This window comes from Brachyhypopomus gauderio, unplaced genomic scaffold (assembly GCF_052324685.1).
Source record: "Brachyhypopomus gauderio isolate BG-103 unplaced genomic scaffold, BGAUD_0.2 sc50, whole genome shotgun sequence".
Taxonomy (NCBI): Eukaryota; Metazoa; Chordata; class Actinopteri; order Gymnotiformes; family Hypopomidae; genus Brachyhypopomus; species Brachyhypopomus gauderio.
Window position 1 is genome coordinate 1,162,577 of NW_027506875.1, and position 9,749 is coordinate 1,172,325.

The 9,749-nt window shown below is 44.9% G+C and overlaps 1 long non-coding RNA gene across 2 annotated transcripts; it reads right to left on the reverse strand.

The window, feature by feature from the left end:
• Nucleotides 1-1,151: 1,151 nt before the first annotated feature.
• Nucleotides 1,152-5,266, reverse strand: LOC143487828 (uncharacterized). Of its 2 annotated transcripts, none has more exons than XR_013124390.1 (3): nucleotides 5,036-5,266; nucleotides 4,763-4,937; nucleotides 1,152-1,347 (listed from the first exon to the last, which is right to left on the reverse strand). It is a non-coding gene; the product is annotated as an uncharacterized LOC143487828 (long non-coding RNA). The 2 variants fall into 2 exon arrangements; XR_013124389.1 differs by having other exon boundaries at nucleotides 4,747-4,937.
• Nucleotides 5,267-9,749: the final 4,483 nt, after the last annotated feature.

A 9,749-nucleotide genomic window follows, 5' to 3' on the forward strand; every position in this document is an offset into this window, starting at 1 on the left:
ATCCACAGGACTATAACAAGAAAAATTTATCTTACAGCGCTGCATGTAAAATATAACAAGCAGACAAACATGAAATAAAATTACCCAATACAGGAAGTAGCATCACACCTTGGATTTGTGGCAGTCATACATCAGCGTTTCTATTTACAACAAAAAATAATAATTTTCAAATTTATCCACATTGAAGAGAGGATCAGAATAGAGGTGTTGAGGAGTGGATCAGATGTTGAGGAGTGGATCAGATGTTGAGGAGTGGATCAGATGTTGAGGAGTGGATCAGAACAGAGGTGTTGAGGAGTGGATCAGATGTTGAGGAGTGGATCAGATGTTGAGGAGTGGATCAGAACAGAGGTGTTGAGGAGTGGATCAGAACAGAGGTGTTGAGGAGTGGATCAGAACAGAGGTGTTGAGGAGTGGATCAGAACAGAGGTGTTGAAGAGTGGATCAGAATAAAGGTGTTGAGGAGTGGATCAGAATAAAGGTGTTGAGGAGTGGATCAGATGTTGAGGAGTGGATCAGATGTTGAGGAGTGGATCAGATGTTGAGGAGTGGATCAGATGTTGAGGAGTGGATCAGATGTTGAGGAGTGGATCAGAACAGAGGTGTTGAGGAGTGGATCAGAACAGAGGTGTTGAGGAGTGGATCAGAACAGAGGTGTATATGAAAGCTTGGATAGAGAGGCAAAATAACTAACTGCCTTAGTTTGTCTTTTACTATCCAATCAAATGTGTGCATGCATCAGCTCAAACATGACACGGACATCAGGACCTCACACCTGGTAGGACATTGGCTCACAGTCCTGAGTGACAGTTGACCGTGGTGGGCGGGGCTAAAGTGTGCATTGTGATGTCATCACCCTTATCCCCATCCAAGACCAGAGAGGTGCACAGAGGCACGGATCCATGACAACAGTCTTCACTGACCAGACTTGAGTGTACATAAAGGTAAAACCTTACAAAGGTTTAGATTCCCTTGATAGGTTCAGAAGAGGCCATAGGAACTAACGTGTCTATGTTGGATCATGACTTTTTAAAGTCTGGACTTTAACCTGTGCACCTGTTGTCTGAACTACATTAATAAACTAGACATTTCTGCAACAGGTATTTCAGATTTTTAACCAGGTATTTTATTGTAAATACTTCCTGATTACAGGTAAGCAGCATACGTTCAATGTTTACTAAAAGATATCTTAGAAACAAGAAAAGACATTTCAAAAATCATCTTGAAATCACTGAAAACAACCAGAATGCATTGCTGGTTGATCTAACAGAAGATGAGTTTAGTGTCCAAACCCAGAGCTGCTTCTCAGGAGGCTGTGAAGGTGCCCACCCACTGACTCTAGGACAGCTGGAATAGTTGCGAATAGCCTTAGATTAGATTAGATTAGATCAGATTAGAATGCATTGCAGGTTCGATCAGATTAAAAAGCCATTGAGATTAGATTAGACTAGATAGACTGGTAACTACACTAGACAACTGGATTTGGCATTTTCAGTGTGTAATTTATAGCAATATAAATTCATAGGAATATAAATTCCACTCCCAATGCAATTAGTCAACAGCTCTCTTTATAATCACTGCATCATGCATTACCCAGTACATCATACATGATGCACCCAGACTAGCAAAGGGACTGACCCAATTATTTAGACTCTTAAGTGGTGACATTGGTATTTATACAGAGCAAACATGGTGTACCTGAACAAACACAAACACACACACACACACACGCGCGCACGCATACACACAAAAAATACAAATATAAATTTGCAAATACAACAATGTAAACCATGCTCTTGATATAACTGGTACTATATACAGTGAGCTGCTATATACAGTGAAATATCACATACATTATGGAGCTACATACATTATGGTAATATTTATAGTATGACAGTATATATAATGTGGTATTATATTGATTATTCAATATTCAGTATGGTCCTATATACAGTGTAGAGCTACATTCAGTATGGATCAGTGCACACAGTGGCCTGTCTGCTCCTCAATCAGACCATCAGTCTGTTCGCTCTGTGTTCTGATGTAGCCCTGGGGTCATCTGTGGGGATTGGGGGGAACTGAGGGTCTGCTATATGAGCTGGACACGCCCACGTCCAGGAGGATGTGCTATATATGTGCTATATATTTGAAGGACTGAGCATGGGCTGGACACTTTAAACACTTAAACTTGGATTTTTTTTTTTTATTTATGATACGGTTATTATTTTATTACTTTATTTTATTTTGTATTTTATTATTATAATCATTCTCTTTAATCTCAAGTTTGTATAGTGTATTTTGTTTTTGATTGTACTGGAGTTGCTGCAATATGTGAATTTCCCACCGGGATTAAATAAACTTTCTATCTATCTATCTATATGAGCTGGACACGCCCACGTCCAGGAGGATGTGCTATATGAGCTGGACACGCCCACGTCCAGGAGGATGTGCTATATGAGCTGGACACGCCCACGTCCAGGAGGGTCTGCTGAGAGTGATGGGGAAGAACCTGTCTGAGATCCTGAGGAACCTGAAGGTCCAGACAGATAAACAAGTTGGAGAACCAAGCAGTGGTAACAGATATTACCCAGAATGCAGCAGAAGTGATGGAGACATCCAAAGAGGAAAAACAGCAGAGATTGAAAGAAGAGAAGAGAAGCTGAACACTGAGGTCGTCCCCATGGTGACGGGGTCGTCCCCATGGTCCACCACATTCCTCAATCTGATAGCCAGAGCCTTTGAGAGCAGTTTGGAGTCTCAACAGAGCAACAAGACGGGTTGACTGTTTGTTATTCTTTATGATCTCCTTTGTTAAAGGAGCTCGGAGTCGTAGCAGTACTGTGAGACAGATCTGGAGTGTCTCATTCCTCTAGATCTCCTCTCTTAGGCAGGAAAGTCAGAATCGCCCTGCAGCTCTTTGATGGCAGCCTTCCCGTAGTGAGAAAACCATTCTTGACCTCCAGCACATCCTCATCAACCACCGGCCAGAAAGATTTATGAAACTCCACCAGCAGTGCAGCACTGCCTGGAGCTCCCTGCGTGAGCCCAGGAGTCCGGCAGCTCCACAGGCCCAGAACAGCCTCTTCTGCACCATGGAAGACCATCGGACATATTTCCCAACACTTGTTGCTCTCTCTGTTCACCTATGTGAAGCCTTTTAGAAACTGTGCTGCTCTCCACTGAATCTCCAGCAGCTCTGACAGCTAAGCGACTCTGACCTCAAAACATGATCCACGTCCTCTGAGCATCCAGACAAAAGATAAAACGAAATGGAGCATTTATCTGTGTCATGTTCTGAAAGGGTGACCAGACCAGAACCCCCAGAACCCCCAGGGCCCTCAGCCCAAGCAGGTCAGCTAATGGAGTCTAAGTCCTGAGAGCCTCATGGACCTCACAATTTGCTGTGGACTCTGTTGAATGCTTTTCTTTAGATAGAAAGAGAAAATGAGAGAGTGAGAGAAAGAGGCAAAGTGAAAGAGAAAAGCAGAGAGAAAGAGACAAAGACAGAGATAGAGGGAGAGAGAGGGGGAGATAGAGAGAGGGGGAGATAGAGAGAGGGGGAGATAGAGAGAGAGGGGGAGTCACCCTCCTACTGTGTGGTTCTCCTCGTTTCTCTAAGAGCAGCCGTGAGCAGCTGTAGGGAGAGCTGCTATCACTTCACACAGAGCATGAGTGAAACAGACGTGACGTTTGAATCTCTTGCCAGGTTTCCTCTCCATACACAAGGCAGAGCTGCTGGGCTCAGAGCTCCTGTGTGAAGGCGGCAGGTACAGTGTCACCCCTCCTGGGCTGAGACGCAGACCGCCGAATCACAGTGGAAAAGCCTCAACACAGACATGGGTGGGTGTCTCTCTGGGTGTCTGTCTCTCTGGGTGTCTGTCTCTCTGGGTGTCTGTCTCTCTGGGTGTCTGTCTCTCTGGGTGTCTGTCTCTCAGCTCTGGCTGTGTGTCCTCTACTCTGTCCATGGTATGTTTGTGAGATACCCAACCCAGCCAATGACCGTAGAGCGAGTCAATTACACCCCATTACTTATTTAGTGGACATCATGTTTGCGGGAGAGGGGAGGTATAAATGACCCAGCAGACATGTTCTCCAGGTACTACTCAGAAGTGAAGGGACTATGTAACTCAGTGTCTCAAAGCATCTCTGTGGACCAGGGGTCAGCGTACACCGCAGACTGCAGCACCTCCACTAATACATACAGATTGCCTTCAATCTCCATGACAACAACATTGCTATTCTCCTGCTTGTGCTGTGGTGTTGTGTAGAAGTGTGTATGGGTCATGTTTACCATTTGATCTCAGATCAGAGAAATAAATATTTTCCTGACTTTTTTCATTCATTCATCCATGTGGACAAACCCAACCATGACGAGTTTCTGCAATGCCTGTGTCTCTCTGGTGAGTCTATGCGTGTCTCTGGTGAGTCTATGCGTGTCTCTGGTGAGTCTATGCGTGTCTTCCTGTGTTTCAGCGTCCAAATCTCCTTCATTAGCGTGTTTTCTGTTTTGGTCACATTTTTGTAATTGTTCGTTGCAATTTCACTATAAACTTCAGCAAACACCACCCACACTAGACTACAGCAAACACCACCCACAATAGACTACAGCAAACACCACCCACACTAAACTACAGCAAACACCACCCACATTAGAATCTTTTCTCCAGGCTTCTGGCCACATAATCAAAATCACTGAATTAAATCAATGCAAAACATGGACAAAGAAACATGACTGAGTCCCCTCACCATCTTCAGCGCCCACCGTGGAGAGGCTCCGCCCACAGGCCTGCACCTCCATCTTCATGTCAGTCATCCATGCTGGTGTGTGATCTGGGTGGAGTCTGCCTGGGTCAGAGTGGGTCAGCTGGTTCTGGGCCCATTTGGGTTCTGTCCCCTCTGTGCAAGGATGTGCTGGTTGTGTCCACACACAGACGTACCTGAGATGGTTTGAGACTTGTCCGCATTCTACATTCACAAAATGACAAAAAACAGTCAAGGAAAACATGAAAAAACAGAAGTGAGAGGGGACACACACCTGTAACTCCAGTGGCATTGTGGGGTGGTTAGGGGGCGGAGCCATGTGCTGAGGACAGCATGGTATATTCAGGACAAACCCATAAGGGTCATACAAACAGGCCAGGGTCAGATCAGGCAAGGAGTCACACATAGAAACACTCCCAACACAGAGAGACTTCTTAGACATAATTACACAGAACAAACCAAATAAACCTTAGCAGGCTCACAGACACCAACCACACAAACAACAGAGCAGAATAACAAACAAAAACCAACAAACTGAATGACCAAACACAGGTGTTAATACTTCAAACTAACAAGGAACACCTGAGACTAATAACGAGGGGCGGGGTTACAGATCAATAGGGGCGTGGCAGGAGAACACATGGGAATCCAAACATTAGCATATGGAAAAACATAATAAAGACATGACTGACAGGTGGGGGTGGGGCTATATCATGACTAAAACTACACTGGACATTTCATGCAGTAATAATTACATCAAGACTTAAACACACCAATGATAACTAAATACATTAATCTACAAATATAATTTAAATTGTGTATAATCAGCAAAAAGAATCAGCTTGTATCTAGTTTGGTGCCTTTGTCTACATTCATATGCACAATGAGACTCTGAAACAACATGTACGATTAGTTTTCTGATGCATTTCCAAAAAACTACTTATGCATGAAATGATTCTGTTTTATAAATGACAAAGTGAGTCAGCAGAGCACTCTGTCTCTTATCTTCCATAATTATCTCGCTCTCTCTCCCTCTCTTTTACCTTCTCTCCCTCTCTCTTTCCCCCTCTCTCCCTATTTCTCTCTCTCTCCCTCTCTGTCCTGCCCTATCTCCATCTTCTTCTCTCTCTCCTTCTCTCTCTCATTCTTTCTCTCCCTCTCCATCTCCCTCTCATTTTCTCACTCTCTCTCCCTCTGTCCTTCCCTATATGCCTCTTCTTCTCGCTCTCTCTCCTTTGCTCTCTCACTCTTTTTCTCCCTCTCTGCCTCCTTCTCATTCTCTCATTCTTTCCTTCTCTTTCTCCCTCTCTCTCCCCCTCTCTCATTCTCTCTCATGACCAAACCCATGTACACTCATGCTGTGTGTCAGACACAGAGTTCTGATCCGGCCCCGGGTGACCCGGGTCAAGCCCGTGTCTTATCTCCTCCCTGTACATGGAGCACAGGCGTGTGGTGTGGTGGGGAGAAGCAGGCCAGGAGTTCTCCCCCAGGGAGGTGTCCCAGCTGGGCTCCAGCACCTCCGCCTGCTTCCTCACGTCCCCCTGGCCTGTAGTGAACAGAAGAAGCATCTTCACTAGCGTAGACACGGGGAGGAGGGTTACTGCCTTCACAGCGGGACGCTGCCCAATCTCATCAGCAGAACTGAGAGGAGGGAGAAGACTCCAGTGGGACAGCCTGGTGCTCCTTAACCTCAATTTGACCTCTGCATGATTCCTGCAGGGGCCACGTTGGCCACAGGAAGCCCAGTTACCTGGTTCAACCTCCAATACCTGGACGCCCAGATACCCAACACGCTGGATCCTCTCCTGTAAGCTGAATAATTTCCCTCCTTATCTGGCTTTTCAGTAAAACTGGTTCAAAATGAGAGCCAAAAGGCAGAACTATTTACTGGTGAATCTACATTCCAACTCTCAGCTATGGGCAGGAGCTCTGGGTAGTGACTGAAAGAATGAACTCATGACTACAAGCGTCTGAAATGAGTTTCCTCCGCAGGGTGTCCGTGCTCTGCCTTAGAGACAAGAATAACAATGTATTGTTCATTAATGATGTAACGTTCATTAACATTTGTCATACATTGAAGATGTATTGTTCATTAATGTTTGTCATACACTGAATTGTCAGTTTATTGGATTCACCTTCATGGTTTGTCATGGTTTGACTGTAATATGAACGTATTTCACATTATTTTAACTTTTTTTAACTCCGACAAACTTTTTTACACTGTAACTGATCACATAGCACAATGGAATTAAACAATGTAATTATAATATTTATGGTGACAGTGTACATGTCATGTAAGGCAGAGGCAGTGTCCTGTATGAAACCTGTGCTGGTGGTACTTTATTAGGATATTATCCTGATATGAGAGACATTACACACACACACACACACACACACACACACACACACACACACACAAAGCACAAAGCACAAGCTGTGAAGTAGGCACCTGAGGTCTGTGTGTTTTCCCACCTGGTCCTCATAATCTGCCGCAGGTGAGAAGCTCCATCTGTCCCTGTAGGAGGGTCGTCCCAGGACTCTGAGGGACAGGAGCACACGCTCCACTTCACCTAAACTGCTCTGCCATGCAGTCTGTCGAGGCTGCATCAAAAATCTTTTATTGTGGTGTGTGACACTGGTAGTTGTGATTCCCTTAAACACACGGTGTCCTTGCAGATCATGTGTCCCCCCCAAGATATGTACGCTGTCCCCTCTCTGTCCCCGTCCCCTCACTGTCCCCTCTCTGTCCCCGTCCGCTCACTGTCCCCTGTCCTCTCTCTGTCCCCTGTCTGTCCCCGTCCCCTCACGGTCCCCTCTCTGTCCTGTGGTGTCTGTGTGGTGACTCATAACAGTTCACGCTCAAGTTGAATTCCTCAAGACTCTCAGCACCATCTCAGAGAGAAGGAAGCCCTTCTGCACCTAAGGGAAGATCTCCTGCACCTAAAGGAAGATCTCCTGCACCTAAGGGAAGATCTCCTGCACTGCACCTAAGGGAAGATCTCCTGCACCTAAAGGAAGATCTCCTGCACCTAAAGGAAGATCTCCTGCACCTAAGGGAAGATCTCCTGCACCTAAAGGAAGATCTCCTGCACCTAAAGGAAGATCTCCTGCACCTAAGGGAAGATCTCCTGCACCTAAAGGAAGATCTCCTGCACCTAAAGGAAGATCTCCTGCACCTAAGGGAAGATCTCCTGCACCTAAAGGAAGATCTCCTGCACCTAAGGGAAGATCTCCTGCACCTAAAGGAAGATCTCCTGGCGTCAGGACAGCAGGGTTGGAGATCTACCCATCACTGCCCATATGGTGGTGGCTGCATCTTCATCCTGGCATCTGCTGTCTACCTCTCACCTCCATCACAGGAAGATGGTACTCAGCATTGGCTGCCACCCCTGACCCCTCCTCTTCCTCATCATCCTCTTCCTCCTCACACACATCTCCAGATTGGTGATTATGTAAACACCTGCAAGCCTGCTGACTGCCATAATGCTATAAATCAGCAGGAAATGTTTCTCCTGTTCCTCAATATATTATCAGACAGAGCAGGTATTACATCAGACAGAGCAGGGATTACATCAGACTGAGCAGGGATTACATCAGACTGAGCAGGGATTACATCAGACAGAACAGAGATTACATCAGACTGAGCAGGGATTACATCAGACAGAACAGAGATTACATCAGACTGAGCAGGGATTACATCAGACTGAGCAGGGATTACATCAGACTGAGCAGGGATTACATCAGACTGAGCAGGGATTACATCAGACAGAACAGAGATTACATCAGACTGAGCAGGGATTACATCAAACTGAGCAGGGATTACATCAGACTGAGCAGGGATTACATCAGACAGAACAGAGATTACATCAGACTAAGCAGGGATTACATCAGACTGAGCAGGGATTACATCAGACAGGACAGAGATTACATCAGATAGAGCAGGGATTACATCAGACTGAGCAGGGATTACATCAGATTGAGCAGGGATTACATCAGATAGAGCAGGTATTACATCAGACTGAGCAGGGATTACATTAGACAGAACAGGGATTATGTGACTTACGAAAGCAGTAGTACTACAATAGTTTACTATAGTTTGTTATATATAATTTCATAACTTTAAAAGTTGTAATGATATAAATTGTTTAACCAACAATTATTAACAATCACTACAATCAATGAGTTGCCGATCTATGAGAGCCTCAACCCTGAAACCAATGCATGACCCATTAACATGACCGAAACGTTTTTTATTTGGTAGTTTAGTTTTTTAGTTTTCTGGTTGTTAATAAATACTTCTTCAAGTAACTTATTAAGTCTCACAACAAGAGTTCCAGACAACCAATATGCCTACGAGGCAGCTGGAGGCCTACTGCAGGTCAGAACATCTGAAGGTCAGAAGGTCAAACCCTAACCCTAGTAAGATGATGGACTTCAGAAGTTCAACATAGGGACGCACCAGTGTCCCGTACTGACCCAGAACTCCTGAGAACGGGATCCCATTTAAGGTGCTCTAGTCTAGTCGACTAAAGGCAAAATCTGACTAATCAGATTCGACTATGAAAATCCTTAGTTGAAGACACCTCTACTGGTAAACCCACTGGTAAACATACTGGTAAACCCACTGGTAAACATACTGGTAAACCCACTGGTAAACATACTGGTAGACCCACTGCTAAACATACGGGTAAACCCACTAGTAAACATACTGGTAGACCCACTAGTAAACATACTGGTAAACCCACTAGTAAACATACTGGTAAACCCAATGGTAAACATACTGGTAGACCCACTAGTAAACAGACTGGTAAACCCACTGGTAAACATACTGGTAAACCCACTAGTAAACATACTGGTAAACCCACTGGTAAACATACTGGTAGACCCACTAGTAAACATACTGGTAAACCCACTAGTAAACATACTGGTAAACCCACTAGTAAACATACTGGTAGACCCACTGGTAAATGATGGCATGATGTGCCTCC